This window comes from Apteryx rowi, unplaced genomic scaffold (genome assembly GCF_003343035.1).
Source record: "Apteryx rowi isolate R43461 unplaced genomic scaffold, aptRow1 scaffold_309, whole genome shotgun sequence".
In the NCBI taxonomy this organism is placed as follows: domain Eukaryota; kingdom Metazoa; phylum Chordata; class Aves; order Apterygiformes; family Apterygidae; genus Apteryx; species Apteryx rowi.
The window spans coordinates 50,340-73,720 of NW_020449519.1; positions in this window are offsets into that span (position 1 = coordinate 50,340).

Consider the following 23,381-nt stretch of genomic DNA (forward strand, 5'->3'; position numbering starts at 1 on the left):
AGTGACAAACCCTAGTGCAGCAGCCCGAGGCCAACAGAGCTATGTGGCTAAAGCAGCCTCCTGATTTTAGCTACTGACTCTATAGCTCATCCAACCCTTCTCAGAAGCCATGAGGAAAGGAAAAAGGGGAACTGAAGCAGACAGCCACCTCTGAATCCATAGTCATGCACCAACTTTCCAGGCTTAAGTCCAGGCTGCTCCTTCCTCTTTCAGAAAAGAAAAAGGAGTTGCCTCATCTCATCGCTGGGTTTCCACGGATGAGCTCTTACAAAGCCAAGACACAGTTTGTGAAGAACGGTAAATATAAGACTGGAGTGTATCAAGACCCCAAGTCGTATGATTGCAGACAGATAGAGTATGCTTTTATTCTCCCATGCTTTTAGAAAGGAAACACATTGAAACGAGCAAATGTTTGATTATCAAATAATTAAGCCACTAGGTGTCAGTCTCACTGGGACAAAAAGAAACCCCAGTCGTCAGTACAGCAGGGAGGATGTTGCTTTGGTATATAACTGTGTTTTAGGTACAAATCATTCGCCAGAAAGACTTCAGTAGGAGAGGCTGATGAATCCAGGTTTTGGAGCTCTCTGTTTTAGTGTGCCATCTTGCTGACAAGATGGTTTTCATTTTGGCAGAGCAGACTGAAATACGGACAGGTCTAGATCAGGGCTCACAGTTCATCTTCGCCACCCCCTCTGCGACAGGTCTGCCTGCAGTTTCTGTTTTCCCCAGATTAAGAGGTAGCAGTTGAATTGCTTGACTGGCTGGATGGTATGATTTTAAGGTAGTTTTTCCATTTAGCAGCCCTAAGTGAGACCAGAACCTTATTGTGCTAGTGACTGTGCATTCCACGTAGCAAGAAACTGTCCCCTTTTCACAACAGTTGAAAATGAAATTATGTACAGAAAACTTGCAAAGAAAATGAAAAAATCCAAGATACATCTTGGATCAGTGCATCCAAAACTTGGGGCCTTGCCAAACAAACAAAACAAAATTGGTGCCTTTAATATTAAAATTGCTAAGGAAGAAAAACTTTAAATCAAAAGGATATTTGTTCAGACTTTTGCATTTTTTTTCCTCTCTCCCCTAAAAAAGCAATTCAGCAAACTTASTATTTCTAAAATTAGAAACAAAGCCCAAAAAGTAAACAACAACCCTTCTGTTCTCCAAAGCAAATATTTATACCTGGCCATATAGTTTACTGGGAAAACACAGCAATGGCATATAGCCAGTGTTACATTGTCATGTAAAGCAATAAATATTTTTCCTTCATACTGTCTTTGTGAAAGTATAAATCATGTCTTTATTTATTTACCAAGCTGCTTTAGCAAGAATTTTACTTCCCTGTTTTTGAGTTTACCTAAGTTAATTAAAACCAAACTTTCAGTTAGCTATTACTGCCAAAAGAAATTTGTCCAATAATATTCTGTCTCAAGGAAAATTCTGCTTTATTTCAAGATGTTCATGCTTCCATAATCCTAGTCAAATGATAATTTATTTTAAAACCTGGTGAATAAAACCTTTCTCTTTTAAGTAAATGTGTTCCCCCCCCCCCCCCAAGTCTTGACCTCTAATGCAAATTTACACCAGTGGAAGGAAAAAAACAAAAAAAACCCCAAACACATTTGGCCTTGCATCTCTGATTTTGCACTCTCTAAGGTCAGCACTCGGGAGGTTCTGACTATAGGAAAACACTGTATGAAAATATTAAAGAAATCTTAGGAAATGTTCTCAAGATTTCAGAACTTTCTCAATTCCATGTCAGGAGAAAAATAACACTTCAATAATTTGACTGGCTCCAAGAACTGATTCCAGAAAGTCCAATAACTAAATGGCCAAGACATTTAGCAATGAGGTGTGAAATCTGGGTTCAAGTCCCTTTTCTGAACCAGGAGCTCTTGGAGGAGTCCAGCATTGCTGCTCGGTGCTTTTACCTCTGGACTGACGGTTCTCTGTGTTTGGTGAAATTCCACCCTGAGTGAAACTGGTAATGACAAGTTAGCATATCTGAAAAGAAATAAGGAAAAAGCAAAAAAAGAAAGTTGCAACCACAAATTCCTGATTAAGTTCCTGATAGAAGGAAAACAACCTGAGGCTGCCCTCAGGACTTGGCCTGGAGGTAGAAGGGAGCTCTGCTCTGAAAATTTGGAAGAAAATAGTGCATATTGTCAGATAGGATGATTAGGTATGTTATTAACATTTTAGGCAACCGAAAAATTAGGTTGCTTGGGGTTGTAGACAGAACAGTGATGCAAATTCAATGTAACTAAGGACTTGCTCATACAGGGAATTTTACTGGTATTTTTTTTCACTAAAATTCCCCCCTGGGGAGAACCCTTAATGATGTATCTTCAGGGGTTTAAAATGAAATAACCAATCTTGGTGCAAGTTCTCTAAATGAAAAACATACCTGAGGACTAGCTACACTGATGCAAAATTCAGTGTAGGCCTGATCTTATGCAAAAAGCAAGGCCCCAAATTCAGTAATTGGGGTGACGGTAATTGGTTTATTTTGGCGTATTAAGAGAAAGGCAACAAATATGAAATGTAAATTAATAGTGTACAGTATTTCTTTCATCCGGCATTGTTCTCTGTAAACTCTTGCTCCTTCCCATACACTTGGGAAGTGTATTACACCAGGGAGTCTGTAGTTAAACATTCGTTATAATAAAGGTTCTAACATGTAACTTCATGCACCATTTGTGCTACTTCAGTGAGTTTACAGGGCAGTCATCCTGCTGCCTAGCCCACACCATTTTGATATTCTCTTGTTCAGCCATCCAAAGAAACATATCTTCCTGTTCATGCAGATGATACCTCTAAAACATTACAGTTATCAGTTTTCTGTCATCTGGTAACTGATAAGAAAGCAACTGTCTTGTGATACCTATTTCAACCTGAGAAGATTAGGAAAGATTATGAGTCAAATCTGTGTACTGAACAAAGCAGTCTAAGTGATCTGCATCAAGAAGGTAGTTGCTTTTCTAGAATGGGCTGATGGAGAAAACTCACTGTATCAAGACACCTCGGAAGAGTTCTAAGTCTGATTTCTAGTGTTGTATCTTGTCCTACACTTGCCTGGCTCAGTCTACAGAACACCGTCTAGTCAAGAAGAGCGCTACCAACAGCCATACTCACAATTCCTTCTTGCAACTTGCAGAAAATGTTATTAGTTATTTAAAATTCTGTCCACTTTGAATGCAGAATCACTTTTTCTTCCAAGCAAGGAAAATACAGGTTTAAAAATGATGTCTTATTGGTGTTACATGACTACCTTGTTTAAGCACTGTTTCTAACCCTCTCAAAAGTTCTCCAGCAACAGAAATCTCTTAAACTTATTGTWGTGCAGCAGACCACAGAGTACATTAATGATTAATTAAGTTCACCACAAAGGTTTGAAAAATGATGCAGCAAAGAACTCCATGAAAGAATGAACTCAACATATTTATTTCAAGAAACTGTCTCTTGTGTTTTCAGAATCATAGCTCCTTTCTCTGGAGTAATGCTCTGTTTCTGTTATTACTCCTCATCTGTACTGTAGTAGCAGGCCACTGGACTAGTTTGAGATCAGGACCATGGTGATAGGTGTTATGTAAATAAAGAAGTTTAGGGTAATGAACAAATGTAATTCTTGTCAGCTCAACAGCTTGACTGGTATAGAAGAGTTAGTTAAGTATATTACAGATTTATCCCTAAATCTTGCATTTTATAAACAAAAATGCTAACTTGATAAACAGGTGTATTCTATACCCTACCTAATTCCAAACTGTAAGGCTTGTTCTTCATTTCACTTCTATGATCTTGGTTCTAAACACGGTGGCTTATCTGATGTTACAATGTATTTTCCTCTTCAAATGCAGTTTGAAACTAACTTACCAAATCTTATGACAAATGACTCCAGAGATCCTTTAAATCCGAAGTTCAAATCACAACATTTAAACTCAGGTAAGTCTTTGCTGGCCTTCATATTCATTGCATTAAAATAATTAGCAGTCAGTTCATGAACAGCAGGGAGTAGGACTAAGACAGAGGCAGACAGCCATGTAGAAGGTTAGGTGGCCTCACCTGAGGCACGCTGACTCGCTAGCAATGTTTCTGGTAAGTTTCAATATCAGAGAAAATCTCTTCCCTAGCACTAACGAAGAGACTGGAGCTATTTCATGCAGCTTACTCATGCAAATGTATTTAATTTTAGGGATACCTGATATAAGCCAGATTGGTAGCTCAAAAAACCTGCTTCCCAGCGTAGATTTGCTGATATCAACCTCATAACAGTAGTTTGTGCTCAGGCAACTGAATCAAGTCCAATGTGTGCTGTCCTCACTGCAGATATGATAGTCCATATCTACAGTCCTACCAGTGTAGATAGTCTGTAATGGGATGTCTGTCTGCTCTTACTGTAATTGCTATAGCTTCAACTGTTATATAAATAGCTTGGTTGCAAATAATTAACTACACAGTAGTTAATGTACACACACATACATATTGTGTAGCATAAAACACTAATATTGTTGTACATTCACACACACACACAAAAACATGGATAGATTTTTTTTCTTGCTTACATTTACCATATATGTTTGGGTGCTCCTTTCTCTGGAACCCTTTCTGGTCAGCAATAAACACAGTTTTTCAAATGTTATAGTCCAAACAGTTTGTCCTATCATTAATGAACATTGTTTGCTTAATATTTTTAGATCCTGGACTTGAACCACTGAAAGCAAAGCAAAAGAACTCCTACAGATTTCTCACATACAAGCCTTATCGAAGCAAGTGGGATCCTAGGCTGCTACCCTGGCCACCAAAATTTGCTTCATTTATGATTAGTTAGACTATAGGACAACTTCCTGCTTTCTTGTGCATCAAAAGCTTTAAAAAAACTTTTTTTTTTTTAAACTCTGAATTAGACTGATTTTTGGTGTTTCGGATCATGCAATAGCTGAACTTCAGGGGACAACAGGCACGTTCTGAGGAAAGCACCAGCATGCTTTCCTCAGACATGAACTACTGATTTAATTTAGCTCTTCAAGAATATAATTCTATTTCCTTGCTCTTCTTGACCTTGATGAAGTCTGGAAAGATAATCACTTGGGGAATATTTTCCCATTTTAGCCTTTAATAGAAAATTACACTGCACTGCACGGGCCAATTCATTTGTAAGAATTCAGATATCCATGTTAGACTGTTCAAAGATACAGACTGTTTTAGAATATGCATATATTGGGAGAAAACTTTGATGGTTTATAAACATAACAACAAACACTTGAACTTAAGGATTTCCAAAAAGAAAGTGTCTCCATTCTCTTTACAAATCAGCTCCCATTAACATTACTCAAGTTTAATAAATGGTGGGTTGAGGAGGAAATAAATCGTTTAAGGAACTGGTGCAGGGGGTGATAGATGYTGAGTTGTGAACATAACTCTGCTAAGAAGTGGTAGGTCAATATGGTAAGTGATATTTGTAAAACCTGTACATGCACATTTGTAAAATCAGATGGCTGAACACAAAAGTCTCTAGGCATTTCAATGCATTGTGCTCTGATTCATGTATGAAAGCATGTCTGAGGACGAGTTCTTTGATGGACCTGTCAAAGACCATTCTCATGATAGCCACTCCTGTTTTGTTTTGTAGCACTAATGTATCTTTTCACTTTTCTACTCTCAGAGGCTCAGAAGCCAACGTGGTGTTCATATTGTGTTCTTAGACCATGTGGAGGAAAAGCTAGGCTGGCCACAGCAAGGAGAGGTCAGTGGTGGTGTTAGTTCTCCTGGTAGAGCAGGGACACTGAATCCAGTCTGATTCAGAAGGCACACGTCTTTTCGGTCTCCTGGCATCTTAGGTGAGGAAGGATTGATGGGTGCTGGCAGAAGCTCCATCAGTTTGGGAGGGCCTGGAGGTACTGATACCTGATTAAACTCAATAGACCCCTTTTTTGAGGTCAGAGCAAAAAGTGCAGTTTAGATTGCTTTTCAGGCTGGCTTGCACTAGGGAAAGGTTACCACCAAATGAGTTCCTGGTGGCATCCAGGATGTCCTGCAGAGGTTTCATGTGTCCATGCAGGCAGTGCAGCATTGCCTCAGAGTCTGTGCTGCAGTGTGGATTATCTGAGCGAGCTGAAGCAATGAAAATGTGCTGGTCACAACACTGACCTTCACTGGAATAACTCCTCCTTCTTGGAAAAATACACATGTCTGAACAGAGTTCTCTGCTGCCATAGCCAGGGTGCTCTATCACACGGCTCAAGAATCTCTATTTTATGCTCCAGTCTTCAGGACAGATGTTCCCAAGAGTCAGAAGTGAAGTTGTAGAAAGCAGTTCTGAGTGACTTGATGATCAAAGCAAAAGAAGTATTATTTAATAGCTTTGTCTTCCAGATATAAATTCTTATTCTGCCAAATTCTATGCACTTGTTTTTAGCCAGTATATGACTCAAAATAGCTGAATTAAGAGCTGGCACCATTCCTTTTGCTGACAGATTTGCATTTCATACTGATAGTTTCTATCAGACTGAGAAGATGGATAATTTGTATATCCTAAAATGAAACTTTTTTGATTAAGGGTATCTATTCATCTAAGGTTGTTTTATGTTCAGTTGAATATGTATCTGCTGGGTATGCTTGAAATTCTCCTGTGTTAAGGGCCTGCAAAGTCAAGGCATTCCTTGAAATGATCTTGCACATCCTTCCAAGGAAAAGGAACAAATTTCTTTTTCATGTCTGGAGTGTCAACGTAAGGGCTTGGAGGAGAGGAGAGGGATTTTTTGCAATCACCCTACGGCCTGGGCCACAACAACCAAATGGTGTGTGAGATAAGAAGTAAAATCCAAAGTTTGACCAGGACACTTGCTGATGGATTGGTAAGGACAGACTGTGCAGTCCAGCCACCTCTCTCCTGGCATGTCACAAGATGCCCTCATCACACTCCTCTGTCAGTAAACATGCCTATGGAAATGCCTGTGGAAACTTTCTTGATGCTGCCATTTGTTGCAGCTTTTGTGAAATAGTAATTCTCTCCCTGCCAAACTGGCAGCAAAGGAAAYGTGCTTTTCCCCATGTATAGAATCATAGATAATTTAGGCTGGAAGAGGCCTCTGGGCGTTTTATGGTCTAACCCCCACTCAAAGCAGGGCCATGGTGGGCTGCTTTCTAAAGCAGATTGAAAGTAGGACCCCTATTTAATTTGTTAGCAGACCATTTTCTTTTTTAGCTTCCAACATGCCTCTCCTTCAATGTTCCTGGGCTGCCAACATATTACAATGGCCTCTAACACAGTCCCCATGTCTGGCTTCCAGGATCCTGGGAGAACAGAAAAATGGCTGAGATGTGTGCCATGTTATGCTTCCATCTGGCCTAAAACAAACTTCTCACAGGGAAATTCCTGATCTTATAACTGACAAAACCAGTTTGTTCTAAACTGCTTTTACTTCCGTGATGTCTGATACTAGCCTGATGTCATTTTATATGATGTTTGATGACTACATTTGAATGACAATGTCTTTCCTTTCACAGGAACCCCAGCCTCAGCAGCACGGTGATGATAGAAGGGATAAAGTTCTACAGAATTATCCAAGCTAAATACCAAACTTCTGATCCTATGAAATGAGTATGTCTGCAGGTGCTATGACAGATGCTAGTGGTGCTGAGCAATGTGTATGTTGTGTATCCCATTATTTGAGGTATCAGCTCTTTGAGAACCCTGGCCTGGTGTGAGAAAGGAGGTCTAGGTCCTTCAAGCAGTGCAAACACTGTGATAGAGAGTTCACCTTGTGAATGACATTTAAATATTTAGAAAATATCTGTTTGTTACTGTAAATACTGGTATTGAACAGGAACATGGTAAACAAACTTTATCTGGTTTTATCAGTGAGTATATGACCCTTCACTTAGTTCTTAATTTCTGAAATAGTACAGAGGGCATTATTATTCTTTTTCTCCTTAACAAATCCCTCTCTCTATGTATTTATCTCTATATTGCTAAAAATGACTTACTAGCTCTTCATTAATTCTTTTCCCTAACCAGTCCCTCAGTCATCTTGAGGTAAAAGAAATGGCTCAACCCATCATGTTCTTGAGGACTGATGAGGCTGAGTGCCATTATGAGTTTATTTTGGAAACTCCCTGCCTTCTCCACTGAAGAGTTTGTGATCAGCAAACTGTACCAGACTGATTCCTCCCCCGCCCCCCACACTTCCTCTTGCTTTGATAGGAACAGCTGTTTTGCTCTTGACTCTAATTACTACAGGCCCTCAAAGCTCAACACTATCAGGTAGTTTCAATTCCCTTTAAAAACAGGGTGTGGGGGTGATGAGTGTAATAGGGGGAAGCACTTCTTAAAGTCAGTGTGCATTGCTGAGGGCTTTGGAGACATATCCAACAACTAGATTTGGTTTCAGAACTAGATTTAAACTGTAAGTAAGCTGCACAGTAAATATACCCCGGCTGGTGATTTAGCACAAGAAAAATTGCATATTGGATTGTTTTGCCCTTTCCAAAAGATAGTGAATTACAAACTTTTGGGGGAAGTTTTAGGTGCTAATGAGAATCTCTTGAGCAATGATCTCATAGCTCTGTGTGCGCTGTTGTGGAGTCCAGCCTTTCTCCACGATTTCACTGATGCAACTGCAGGGGGAAAAAAAAGTGTAATACGTTAACATTAAAAAAGGCATACTTAATGTTAAACACATCTTCCTACCAATCAGGGAGCAATTGCATTTTTTCTCCAGACTCTGGTTTGGTTTGAAATTTGATATTCTCTAAACTTGGATTTGGAAAGAATCAAGTCCCCAGTCTGCCTGGAAATCGTGTATTTTCTGAATGCCGGGTAAACCTGGCCCAGAAGATGGTGTTTTCTTTGTGCAGTCACATATGGCAGTGAAGGACTGCAGTAAAAATTGAATAGCTAGTAGATTTCAAAGATTGTTAGGATTTAACTTGCTGTTGGTAGACATAATCAATATATAATAGTAATGTATCAATGTGCAAATATTTGCTAAGCCTCCCATAGCAATAGGAGTGAGAGAGCAATGAAGTGATGCACGTGGCATTCCTTTGGAAGAATGCTATTGATGTTGTCTTTTTACAGATGGGAAAAATGAAGCAYGGAGAAGTTAAATGACTGCACAGAGAAGCTGAATGACTTGCCTGAAAAGCATTTGGAAAGAGTCGGTTCTGGTCCAGCTCTCACAGGTTAACTTAATCTCTTATATCATAACAGATGTGGAGGCATTTCCAGTGTTTTTGAGCAAAAGAGGACTGAGCCTGCCCTTCCGTTCCTGCATCACACCCCATCTTTAAAAAGTTGCATGGCGGAGGTATATTTTCATCCTGACTCACAAGAGGTGGGTAGCTCCCTTSTGTTCGGTTGCAACAGGGAGTGAGATGCACCTGCATGTTACAGACACACACATCCTGGCTTGTGTAACTTCTCTCTTGCTTTGGAGGAGACAGAAAAAAGCCACAGAGCTGCTCTGCAGCCAAGAGAGTACAAGTTGCAAGAGCCTCTGGGGTACAGAGGCTATTAGGAAAATTAAGGTACCTGCAATAATTCCTGGATAATGCTCTTTACTTCCAAATATGTTATAACAGATATCCTAAAAAACGAAACTGAGAGTTGTAAACCTAACACTTCTTTGAAAATGCCAGCTCAGTTTGTTCACCTACTGTGATGTAATTATTATAATACATACCATACTCTAAGAAAAAAACAACCATTCCTATTAAGAACTATGAAGAAGTATAAAACTTTCATTTGTTCCAACAGCACATCCTTGCTGGGAAGCAGCTTGAAGAGCATTATGGCTACTGATAAAACAGATAACTTGCTTCCAGATTCCCACRCTGGCTTGACAACAGTCAATAGCTCTTCTGAAAAGTAGAAATAGTTAAGCTGTGCAGCTAGGAGCACATGTTACCTCTCTGGGCTTACCAGTGTAATGCAGTGGCTTGGTGGGAATAAGCTGCTGATACTATCGTCCAACGTGCAAAACAAACATTTGGGTGTTTCCTGGAGAGCAATTCTGCCTCAGTTACAATGTCGGCTTGGTGCAATTTGGTGTTCAGCACAGCCCAACAAGAGTGTAGCTTCACCAGCCTTTTGCCATGCCTCTGCAGGTGGTTGCCCACTCTAATAATTCATAGGTACACTCAGGAGAAGCCCTCATCTGAGCAGAGTGTGGTTTCGGCTAGTCATGCTGTCCCCAGCTGGGAGCGTCCCTGTCCCTCCACTGCATGCCTGAGCCCTTGCAGAGTACTGAGAGCTCCTCTGATTCTCCTGTTTGCCATTCAGGCTGATCTCCACCGCCTCCAACAGCTGCAAAAAGTTCTTAAACCTCAGAGAAACTAGAGTATGGATTTCATATCAAGACCTGGCTAAAATGTTTTTCTTATGCCTGAGCAGTTGTTGATACTGGAGATTCAAGCAAAATCTCGTAAGCCTTTTTTATTTTTTCATTCTCACTGTGGCAGTGTAAATGCACTGTAAATCTTGCTGATGGCTATGTCAGCCATTTGGGCAGACAGTCAGCTGCAGGGTGAACATCACTTAGCCCCGTGTACGAGAAATGACCAGCATCTATTACCAAAAATGTCTCTGAACTAAAACCCTTTCCAGGCAATAGGTTTCATTGACTTCAGGGTACTTAGGAACAGGCTTAAGGAGATGAATTCTTTTGTTTTGCACAACACTATCGGATTGTTTCTTTTAGAATCATTTTATAAAAACCTTTACAGCTTCTACAGGCATACCTCATTTTATTGCACTTCACTTTATTGCGCTTCGCATATATTGCATTTTTTACAAATTGAAGGTTTGTGGCAACCCTGCATCAAGCAAGTCTGTTGGTGCCATTTTTCCAAGAGCATGTGTTCACTTCATGTCACTGTGTCACATTTTGGTAATTCTCACAATATTTCAAACTTTTTCATTATTACTATATCTGTTATGGTGATCTGTGATCAGTGATCTTTGATGTTACTATTGTAATTGTTTTGGGGTGCCACGAACCATGCCCATATAAGATGGCGAACTGAATCGATAAATGTTGTGTGTGTTCTGACTGCTCTGCCGACATCCCCCCCATCTCTCTCCCTCTCCTCGGGCCTCCCTATTCCCTGAGACACAACAATATTGAAATTAGAGCAATTAATAACCCTACAATGGCCTCTAAGTGTTCAAGGGAAAGGAAGAGTCACAGGTCTCTCACTTTAAATCAAAAGCTAGAAATGAGGAAGCTTAGCGAGGAAGGTATGTCCAAAGCCGAGATGGACCGAAAGCGAGGACTCTTGTGCCAAACAGTTGGCCAAGCTGTGATTGCAAAGGAAAAGTTCTTGAAGGAAATTCAAAGTGCTGCTCCAGTGAACACACAAATGATAAGAAAGCGAAACAGCCTTATTGCTGATATGGAGAAAGTTTTAGTGGTCTGGATAGAAGATCAAACCAGCCACAACGTTCCCTTAAGCCAAAGCCTCATCCAGAGCAAGGCCCTAACTCCCTTCAATTCTGTGAAGGCTGAGAGGGGTGAGGAAGCTGCAGAAGAAAAGTTTGAAGCTAGCAGAGGTTGGTTCGTCAGGTTTAAGAAAAGAAGCCGTCTCCATAACGTAAAAATGCAAGGTGAAGCAGCAAGTGCTGATGTAGAAGCTGCAGCAAGTTATCCAGAAGATCTAGCTAAGATACTCAATGAAGGTGGCTACACTAAACAACAGATTTTCAATGTAGACGAAACAGCCTCCTGTTGGAAGAAGATGCCACCTAGGACTTTCATAGCTAGAGAGGAGAAGTCAATGCCTGGCTTCAAAGGACAGGCTGACCCTCTTGGTAGGGGCTAATGCAGCTGGTGACTTTAAGTTGAAGCCAATGCTCATTTACCACTCCAAAAATCCTAGGGCCCTTAAGAATTATGCTCAGTCTACTCTGCCTGTGCTCTATAAATGGAACAACAAAGCCTGGATGACAGCACATCTGTTTACAACATGGTTTACTGGATATTTTCAGCCCACCATTGAAACCTACTGCTCAGAAAAAAAAGATTCCTTTCAAAATATTACTGCAYGTTGACAATGCACCTGGTCACCCAAGAGCTCTGATGGAGATGTACGACAAGATTAACATTGTTTTCATGCTTGCTAACACAACATCCCTTCTGCAGCCCATGGATCAAGGAGTCATTTTGACTTTCAAGTCTTATTCTTTAAGAAACACATTTCGTAAGGCTAGAGCTGCCAAAGATAGTGATTCCTCTGATGGATCTGGGCAAAGTAAATTGAAAACCTTCTGGAAAGGATTCGCCATTCTAGATGCCATTAAGAACATTTGTGATTCATGGGAGGAGGTCAAAATATCAACATTAACAAGAGTTTGGAAGAAGTTGATTCCAGCCCTCACAGATGACTTGGAGGGCTTCAAGACTTCAGTGGAGTAAGTAACTGCAGATGTGGTGGAAACAGCAAGAGAACTAGAATTAGAAGTGGAGCCTGAAGATGTGACTGAATTGCTGCAATCTCATGATAAAACTTGAATGGATGAGGAGTTGCTTCTTAGGGATGAGCAAAGAAAGTGGTTTCCTGAGATGGAATCTACTCCTGGTGAAGATGCTGTGAACATTGTTGAAATGACAACAAAGCATTTAGAATATTGCATAAACTTAGTTGATAAAGCAGCGTCAGGGTTTGAGAGGATTGACTCCACTTTGGAAAGAAGTTCTGTTGTGGGTAAAATGCTATCAAAGAGCATCGCATGCTACAGAGAAATCCTTTGTGAAAGGAAGAGTCAATCGATGCGGCAAATTTCACTGCTGTCTTATTGTAAGAACTTGTCACAGCCACCCCAGCCTTCAGCAACCACCACCCTGATCAGTCAGCAGCCATCAACATCGAGGCAAGACTCTCCATCAGCAAAAAGATTACGACTGGCTGAAGGCTCAGATGATGGTTAGCATTTTTGAGCAATAAAGTATTTTTTAATTAATGTATGTACATTGTTCTTTTAGACATAATGCTATTGCACACTTAATAGACTACAGTATAGTGTAAACAACTTTTATATGCACTAGGAAACAAAAAAATTTGTGTGACTTGCTTTATTGAGGTAGTCTGGAACTGAACCTGCAATACCTCTGAGGTATGCCTGTATAGATGCAGAGAGAGAATTTGAATCCTTTCTGAAAGACTTAAAGAAAGAAGCAGGCTTACGAGTTAATTGTAAATGCTGTAATCTCAAATGATCTGAAGAAATAAGGGTATTACACAAAAGTATGTTCAAAAATGCCACCCAAGCAAACTGTCTATAAAGAAAAATCATTAGATTGCATAAGTTATTAATACTAATATTTTGTATACATATGGAGCTTTTCCTTCAGAGCTTTATTTTAAAACAAGAGACCTGTGCAATACTCAACAAAGGAGTGAGGCCTAAATGAAAAAGGTACGGGGTTTACTCTTTTTATTTACATAGAATTTATTTTATTTATATATTTTTTGGTACCAATCTTTGTAACAGTTCAGGAAGTGCTGAGAATTTTCTGGTTAAATTTTGCATACACGATTGCAAAGGGCAACAACGGCAATGGAAACTAGAGAGAGGGGGATTAAGTAGCTGTGTACAGAGAGACTCGGAGGAGGTAGCAGGAGGCCAGTCCACAGGAATGGCTGCTGTCGCTGCAGAACATCTGTAAATAGTTCTTTTAATAAAGAGCCAGTTTGATTTTAGTAGCATGGGATTTCTTTGTGTTACAGACCAACAGGCAGCACATGAAACACAGGTGTATTCTGCAACTGTTTAAAACACAAAGATTTATAAACATTGAAGTGTCGCTTTTCCTCCATAGAGGCCTTTTTTTGGATGGAAAAATTAAAACAAGGAAGTGCCTGTCATGTAGCTTGTGCTAAAATTATACTCAGTGCAATAAACTTATCTGTAGTGTGTTCCTCAGCTGATACTTTTTACCAATCATCTTTTATTTTGTAAGAACAAACCAAAACAAAAACCAGTTGCTGTTTATTTTCACCAGCATCCTACATAGCTGAAGAAGGTGAAGTGGTAATGGTGTTCCTCAAATTTTACTCGCAAGAGATGGATAGGAGCACAGCAATCCCACAGCAGCCAGTGGAAAGTCAAAACACAGTGCAATAAACAGATGCATTTCAGTAAATATTTTCCTAAGAGGGAAATTGTTCTTGTTGATGGTTACGAACCTCTCAAAGTAAAGAACAAACAATGTTACTAGCAAAAATGATGAGAACCAGATGAAAACTAGACAAAGCCAAAGAGTACCAAGGGAATCTCTTTTTTCTAACTGAGGAAATTTTCTGGCCTTGTGGAAAAGGCAAGGAAGGAAAGGGAATATAATGGCCTGGTCTATTTTAAAATAATATACTGATATGCACGCTCCCCTCTGATCAAAGCTGGCTGGTATGCTCTGTGTGAAACCTTGCACTCAGTAAATAAACAAGTGTTTTCTTGAACTTAGTAAGAGTGGACAAAGCCTTAAGGGACTTCCAGATCTGGACCTCTGAGGGCACAGTCCAGTGGCATAGTGCTGCCTTGCTGTGTCACAGAATAAAAACATGATCAAAATTTACCAAAAGCATTTATTGAATCTCCCGATCTTTTTCTTATGTTTTCTAGCACACACACATTATCACAAGGGGGAATGCTTGCGGTGGAGATAACATTTGGGTTTGGTTTCTAGGCAGAGCTAATGAAGAAAGCTCAGGAACAGAGTTTGTAAAGGTGGGGCAGGAGAAAGCAAGGGACCGCAAAGCCTTACCCTTCATTGCACTAGGGAGCTTAGCCTTCCCAGCATGGTAGGATGGGATTTGCTCTAGCAGAATAAACTGAAGACCCAGGGAAAAGAGATATCTAAGCTACTGAATCTGGCGGAGAAGCTAAGAGGTGCTTTGTAGCTGTTCAACTTCTGTTTAACCCTGGGAGGAGTGAATGCTGTAGTTCTGGTTGGAAGCACAAATATGCACTGCACTATTGACAAGAAGGAACTGAGAGGATGATAAAAAATGGAGACATGCTCTTTTCATAGAATTGGAGTGGTCATTTATTCTGGGAACTATGCCTAATGCTAGATAGGATTGAGGATGTGCAAATAATCTGTGCACTTCACTGTCTCAAATCAATTATGTGTTTTCCCTCATACTTTATTTTATCTGGTATCTGCCAGTTGTTTGTCAGCAAACAATCAAATTGGAAGAGTAGTCAGGAGAACAGGATCTGCCAAGAAAATACATTTCTGTCCCTTAGGACATGCCATCACTAGAAAATTAGGCACCTTAAAACAAGACATTAAGAAAATGTACTGATTCCAAGATCAAATTTTACCTTGGAGTTTAGGGCTGAGGGAGTTGCAGGATTCACTAATCAGACTTGAGTTGATATGAAATGTGTGTTCTTCAGGCTTTCCTATGAAAAAGCTTTCTCCTGGTGAGTGGCAAAAAGCTAACACAATATTTACTTGTGGCCTTCCTTGTCACTTACATTTATGACATCAGCTGGAAAAAATATATTATGTTGATAGTGTGGTTCTTAATGTCAAGGCACCTCCAGGCTTTGTACGTATAGTGCTAATCAGAAAACAGAGACCGAGTCCTTTTCCAGTAAGTATGCCTCAGTATCTTCAAATAGGAATTGGTGCAAAACTTTGATTAAAATAGTTCTTCCTGTAGACTTCCTGAGCAACTTCAAGACCTCTTGCTTTGAACATGCTCTATCAAAAGATGATTATTTTGGAAGCTGTTTCCAGCAGGTCTGCAGATCTCAGCGTCTTTTCAGAGAATTAGTATACTTATCAGTATCTCAGAGAAAAAGAAGAAGTGAATTTTATAAAACAGGCAATCCTGATGTAGAAACTGAAATTTATGGATGTTTTTCAGTTTCCTTCAGACAGCTTTGCTTTTAGGTCCATTAAATTCAGTGGGCAGATCCCCAATTAATGTCAGTGATCTTAGAAACTACTCACTTAATTTGGGGAAGGCTGATCAAGGAAACTTAGATTTTTTCCTGTCCCTCTTCAAACAGGAACAATGCTGAGAGTGTATCTTCACTTTAAAAGTCTGTGACAGGACTCTTGGTATTGCTCCTAATGCTTTGGGATGGTATAATTAAAAATTGGCTGATACGTAATAGCTGACACACAGCAGCTAAGTTCGCAGTTACAAGGAATGTTACTCTTGAGTAGTTTGAAACCACCTTATTAACTTATTAAGTATAACAATCACTTGTGCTTTAAGAAAACTGCTGGGAGTCAGCAATGAGCTTGGTAAGATTTGGATATTTTGAACAATCTAGAAAATGTTTATTTTTCCAAGTTCATGCACCAAATTCAAGAAACCTTCAAAACCGACTTCTTCCAGAGAGTGAGAAAACAGAAAGTTTTCCCCTTCTTTTTCACACATCCCTCCTCTTATTTTCTGTTTCAGATATTTCAGTGATTTAAGTAGGTGTTCAGGATCTGCAAATTAAAAACAGAACAATTTGTACATAGGTGCTTCAAATTTTATGTCAAGGTCAATGGATGTATTGAAAAAATTAGTTTCAACCCATGGTTTCCTACTTCAGAATAAGGTCATGTGTGAGACTTGATGAAAAATAATTTTAAGTGCTTAGCTCAAGACTTGCAAATATCTATTAATGAGGAGCTACTCTGTATTAAAAAGAGCAGCAATACCACTATGGTGATTGTTCTGCGCTATTTTGAAAATGTAAAGAAGCTTAAAACCTGGTTTTACTGACCAGTTAAATTAATCTTACAACTGTTTTGTCTTGACTAGTGAATCTGACTAAAAAATCACCAGTTCTACTGTAGATATCTATCACTGAAATCAGCTACAATGAATTAAGTTTATTTCTTCTGTCTGAATTCAGAGGCATTATGGGGTAAAGGAGAGTGGGAGATGCACATGCATTGAGTATTCTGCTCCCCATGTACAGTGCATTTAAAATGCATACTGTCATAGATATATTATCTTCATTCAAGAGAAAGAGCTATCTCAAAATAACCTTATTTCAAAACATACCTGTAATTAGAATTGAGAAAAAATATTCTATTATTAAATTTAATAACATTCTCAGACCAATTAGTATCAAGGTGTACCAATGAAAAAAATTTTCAGTTTGGAGAATGCAATAATTTAAACTGAAATCCTATATCTGTTTAGATAACTACTAGTAGTTTTCCTTCTTACTGCATTTCTACATATTTGATTGTTCCCCCTTTTACCTTTATGAGTAAATGTGCAGATGAGCCACTTGGTTTATGCTGATGAGAGAGGTTGTTTTCTTTGTGTCCTTTCCAGTCCTCCACTTGCCATATCTAATACTTCGGTCACTCCTTCCACAGATTTATGACTATCTTGTTGGAGACTTGATTTATGAGCTTTATGGATGTTGCATATTTAATTAATGGATCCAGAAGATGATTGTGCTTTCTTCAAATTACTGTTAATTTCTTGTGTTTGTGTAAAAATTCACCTCTTTCCTCAGTTTTACTTGGATGTTTTTCACTTTAATTCTTGCACTGATGATAAAAGGGAATGTAGCAGTTTTCTTGTCCCTGTTTTCCTAGTACTCAGAAATAAATTACACTGTCATCAAAACCTATATGCTGCAACATAAGAGTGGGGAACTTCAATTATCACTTCTTGACACTCAGAAGGTTATTCCAAAATTTTATGTCAGACCAAAATGACAGTATTGTCAAATTAAAAACTGATGAACTTCACTCTTTCACACTTGCAGGATGTCAGTCTAATCAGACAAATTCTGTAACTACCTCATACATAATCATTTTAGGCTGAAATCTGAACTTTACACAAGAAACAAAGAAATCGGGGGGTTTAATTCCCTGCTGCCTTCCATCCTCTGTAATGTGAAGTGATGTCACTACCACCTTCTGTAATGTAAAAAAAGTCACCAATCTGACAGAAAGCTGCTTCCATTTATGCAAAGAAAGCAAAGAGCTGGAGCAATCAGTTGATACTGGCTTATGCCATATCACAAGGGTATAACCTTTTGTATGTTATGTATGTGACGTGACTGGAACCAAGCACTTTTTCATGGGGCATCTTGTTTCGCAAAGCAGTGTATAGACCAGGCCCCGAAATATTTTGGAAATTGATAAAACAGTGGAAATGAGGTTTTATAGCAACRCTCAAAGTTATCAACTGATAAAAAGTAGCCTTGTTTTACTTACACCTGCCTAGTTATATAAAATATATAACTCTGTTTATACAGTTATACAGCCATAACTCTCTGGCCAATACCTCTGAGTCTTTCTTAACACAGAATGGGCTTTCCATTTTTTGATTTCCAACCAAGAATCACTGATTTATTGCAAACTTGAATCTTCCTCTTTGCAAAGAGCTGGAGATTTTCCCTGCCAAACTCAGGACCACTATATCTAAATATAAGGAAGCAAACTCAAGGATCAGTGGGATGATTTTGGCAAAAACTATTGAGCCACATGTCCATGTGGAAGAGCGCAATTTATTGCTGTGGTAGAACAAATGAGCAGGAAACGTGGAAAGGATGATAAATCACAGATATGAGTAATGACAGTATTTCTCTGTCTAGCTAGCTGAGGCTGGTAAAATGATGGGTCTAAGAATGTTTTTCCAAATCATGTCTACTCTCATGATCATGAAATGATATGTCACATAAATATAAATATAAAGGAGACTGTCTCTCCGTTGGAAGATAGCAGACTGGTGGAGGAGAACTTCAATTCCCTCTCTGACTTCTCAAGATATAATACACTGTGGCTTGGAATGAGCGTATAATCAGAATTTCTTGATCAAACTTTCATGCTGTTCATTGAATACTTCAGTGGAAGAACCTAAGAAAAATACATGAAGATAGAGCTATAGCATACTTAATTTCCCAGATTCTTTAACTGAAGTCCAAATTCACATTGCTTATTCTGCATGCTCTACTTAGGCAGGACCATTGCTGAAGAATGAATTTGGAGATTCAGAGCTCCTCAGCTGCTGGGCATGCAGAGTCCCTGTCTGCACAGCTGAGAGTGGAGGGTGTCACTGAAGAATTCCCCAATGCCCATATGGGGAGTATAGACACTGCCGTATGGTGAGTGAGTGCTCACACACGCAGAGYGTGTTGTAGGTGAAAGCCAGCCAGTTGACACGTGGAGCACACATATCTGTGATCCTACCCTTGCTACACCTTAGATGCCTGACTTAAGTAAGACACTAAGGAGGGCCCTTGATTAGCTCTGGACTTGGAGCACTGAACCCAGACTCCTCTCCTGAAGGTAGAAGAGGAGTTGTTATTTTTACATTGAGCGATCATGTGGGACACTGCATGTCTCTCACATGGTAGCCTCATGTCCCAAGCAGCCAAGCAAACTCCAGTAAGGAGGAAAGCTAGGTCTCATTCTTTCTTCAGCTCGTTACAGCTTTGTTAAGGCCTCTGCTGTTAAAGCTGGGCTATGGAACAGGATGGTTTGAGGGACTGATGAGAGACTGGAGAGAATTAACAGGAGGTAACACAATTCTACAGCCTGGTTTCAATAACTTTGCTTTTAAAGCTATATGGTCTAATTCTCCTTTCATTTACACAGTTTCAGTGATGATTTTTAAGAAGTACATTGGAAATAAGAACTTAGCGTCTATCTGTGAACTGACTTACTGTGGGGTAAATCTAAAATAACTTTATCAATTTGTAACTCAACAACAGTACAGATGAGAACCAATCTCTGTGGCGGTTTGACAAGAGTGTGCTTTTGACACACATATTCTGCGTACAGCAAACTCTGTAATGTGAAACTGGAGGAAAAAATAAACACATGTAATCCCATTGTTCAGATAGGGCTATAGAATTCAGGAAAGTATTTGGAATATGTGTTGAAGAAGAAAGAAACGTTGTAGAAGGACATGCTCAAGATGTTTGAAAAAAACTCTTTCATCACTTCTTCTTTTCTTTCATTCAAATGTTCCTGTAACTGTAATTCAATGCAGGGCATAACCTTGTAGAAGGATGAAGACTTAAAAAGTCAAGAATGAACGTTATTCCTACTGTGAAAGATGCTGGAGCTCAGCTTCTGGGAGCTCGTTTCGGGCCCTAGAATGTGTGTGTAACACCCGGAAACAAAACCTTGCTTTGTTGCAATCCAGAGGGATCCTGATAAAAATCAGAACTTGATACATAACATACTGTTTTTTCATATGTGTATACACACACACACCCGTGCGCTGCTTATATGCGGTATATAATAACAATACTCTAACGAAAAAAAAAAGATCCCTTATTGAATATAAAAAAAGATTTTGGAAGTAAAACATAGCAAAATAAAATAGCAAAGTTTTTCATAAAGCCAGATTATGACCTTGAATTTCCTGGAGTCACCACCAAAGCTGTAAGCTCAATACAAATTTGAATCTCTGCTGTTTTAAGGACTAGAAGAGGAGCGGGGAGACCTTCCGACACTCCTGTGTGACCCGTTAGGGCATTGCACTTGGGACTAGGAAAAGCAGGCATTTAAAGATTGCCATACCTCAACCTGTGCAGTCAAGCTGGTAGAAATGTTACATTTTCCCTCCACATCTGTGTTCCAGGTCTGAAGCAGCAGTCAGCTGTGATAGCCACCCTTCCCCTGGGAAAGGGTGTGAGCAAAATGCTTTCCCTTTAATACTCCAGAGCTAAAACAGCACTATGCCTTTGCTATGTTTATGACAAAGCCATAATTCACCACCAAAATACAATCTTTATCTTTAGGAAATTAGAATGGAATTTTTTGAAATGTCTAAAGTAGTCTGAAATTGCATTATAGTGTCATTTCTAATGAGTTTAGTAATCATGATTTGACCTGTGCCTTCCAGAACACTAAAGGGATGTTATTTTATAGTCTTCCCCACCCTGGTTACTATATCAAACACCTGGAAAAAGCACACTGAATTTAATTTTAAATATTCTTTCTGAATGTATATCAATAACAAATCCCAGAATAGTTCTCATTTTTTCCTCCAAAATTTCACTTTGAAATAACTGCATGTTAGAAAGCTTTTGGTTGTTTAAAATGTTATGCAAAATCTCTGGAATGCTAACAGTGTCAGTGCTCATTTTTACTACAAGAATTCTGTGAATTAGATGGAAAGGGATCAAGACAAAAGACAGGACAATTTTCATAAAATGACAGACATACATAATAGGAGACACATTGCAAAAGAACTGCAAAACAGACAAAAAAAAATTGAATAGTACAAACAACTATTCTGGCACTTACAATACAGACTGGAACCCAAGTTTTTCTTTGTTAGTGGCCAGTAAGTGATTACATAATCCTACTAAGACAAACTTGTGTATGAGAAAACTTTGCCATCTGTGCTTAAATCCTTTAATGTGTGAGCAGTTCCGCAGACTTCACTCTGAGATGAAACAGTTAAAGTGTTCTGGTGTCTTTAACCTTTGTCCATTGGTGTGTGATAATGGGCATGGTAAATGCTGAACAAATAACAGCATTAATGTGTATTTCATGACAACAATAGGGACACAGCTGAGAGTAGCACTGAAAATGCAAAACTAGAATAGGGAGATGTAAATTTGACTTCAAGTGTATTCTACTGGACTGTGCGATCTGTGCATAAACAGTCTTACCTTGGCAATAGAACAGGGAAGAGACATGAGGCTGGGTTAGATTAGGCTTGTTTGAGCTCACAGTTGGGCAAAACTCAGAACGTTTCCAAAGCAGGTGCAACTTGCCAACTTCAGAAGAAATAATAAATCCATTCAGATATAGAGTATACGGTAAGTTCTGCTCACAGCGACTAAAGTTAAGCAATGCAAAAGAATGGCAAAAAAAACATAGTGACAAAAAGAAAAACTGCTTGGTAAAAGCTAAAAGTGGAAAGAAGAATTGGCATATAGACGTGAGGGCAAGTTTAAGAAAACACTTATCAGTATTTCAAAGCATTTGATACCGTTTTGAAACTGAAACTACTGGAACTTTTTGGCTTGCTATTCCTCAAGTTTCCCTACTTCTTTTTCCCATGGTAACTGGTCTGGAGAAAAGCATTTCAGTTGGGTGACACAGTGCTTTGCCAAGCAGTCTCTGCCTCAGCAAGTCCTCAGACCTGGCAGACAGAAGGCTAAGGTGCCTGGCTGTGAGCTGATGGAGGTGAGCTGTAATGCACCCACCTGGACCTTGGAGACGGCAGAGTGCCCACAGGTTGCTGTTCTTAATCGCAGGGATAGAGCATAAGATGCCTGTCCATCTCTGTTTGGCCAGGTGACAGGACGCTCACTGGAATGCAGATGCTAGTAGGTACACAGTGCATTACTGCCTCTTTTCCCACACTAGCTAAATTGCACTCCAGATGGTATAAAAACAAAGCAGGGAAGATGGCTAAAAAGTATGTCTTAGATGTGGTGCTACTTTTAACTTGTTGCCAGAGAAGATCTCCTCTAGGTACATTGCTGCATTTAGCAATGCCTCACCCTCCTTATTGGGGCAGCCCTGATCCGCTGGCAGGTAGGTAGTTACCTCGTCCTGTAATAACTTGCTAAAGGAAGCCAGCGGGGAAACCAGGAGCCTGAAAATTTAGCTGGGTGGGTAAGACAATGGACCTAAACACAACCCTTTCTGAAATGTATCATTTCATCTGCTGATAGCTTGAACTCTGTCTATCTGTATCCTGCCCAGATTGATCTACCTCCTGTCAATGTCTGATGAAAGCAGTTAACTTGTTATAACTTTCATGCCATAAAGACCTGGCAGGATGTCAACCAACCATATATAGGGATAGACAATGAGGAAATGAGTTTTATCCTGTTGAGTTGTTGCTGTGTGGTGAGGAAAAACACCAGAGTGATGCTTTCTGTTTCCTGAGAAACTGATGCATAAATTCTGGACTTCTTCATCTGGAATCTTCAAAAAAACATTTTTCTCCCCTGAAACAAGATTTCTGGCAATTCTGAACAAGCAAAATAAAATTATAGGATGGGGCAAGAGAACTGCGGTACTGCCTTTCCATGCTGGGAAAAAAACAGAGCCTGCCAGAAAGTGCAAGCTATAAAAACTCTTTGTACTTGGATAAGAGCAGCTTACAAAGACAAGGTAGATAGGATAATTATTCAAGCAAACAGCACGACAAGATCACATCCGCAGTTAATGGGTTAGGCCAGTTGTGCTGCACCTCGGTGACTTTTTTTTTCCCTCCCTCGTTTAATTTTAGAATAAAGTTGTCCGTTTGCAGCAATAGAGGCTCTAACTGGCCGGTTATTTATGACGCGCTTTGCAATGTCCTCGCGGCACAGACAGAAGAGGTGTGAGCACTCAGATTAGTAGGCGTCTCAAAAAAAAGGGGGGGGGGGAATGCTCCTCACTCGAACAGGCAGCACTAGCGAAGCCGTGTGCTGCAGAGCCGGC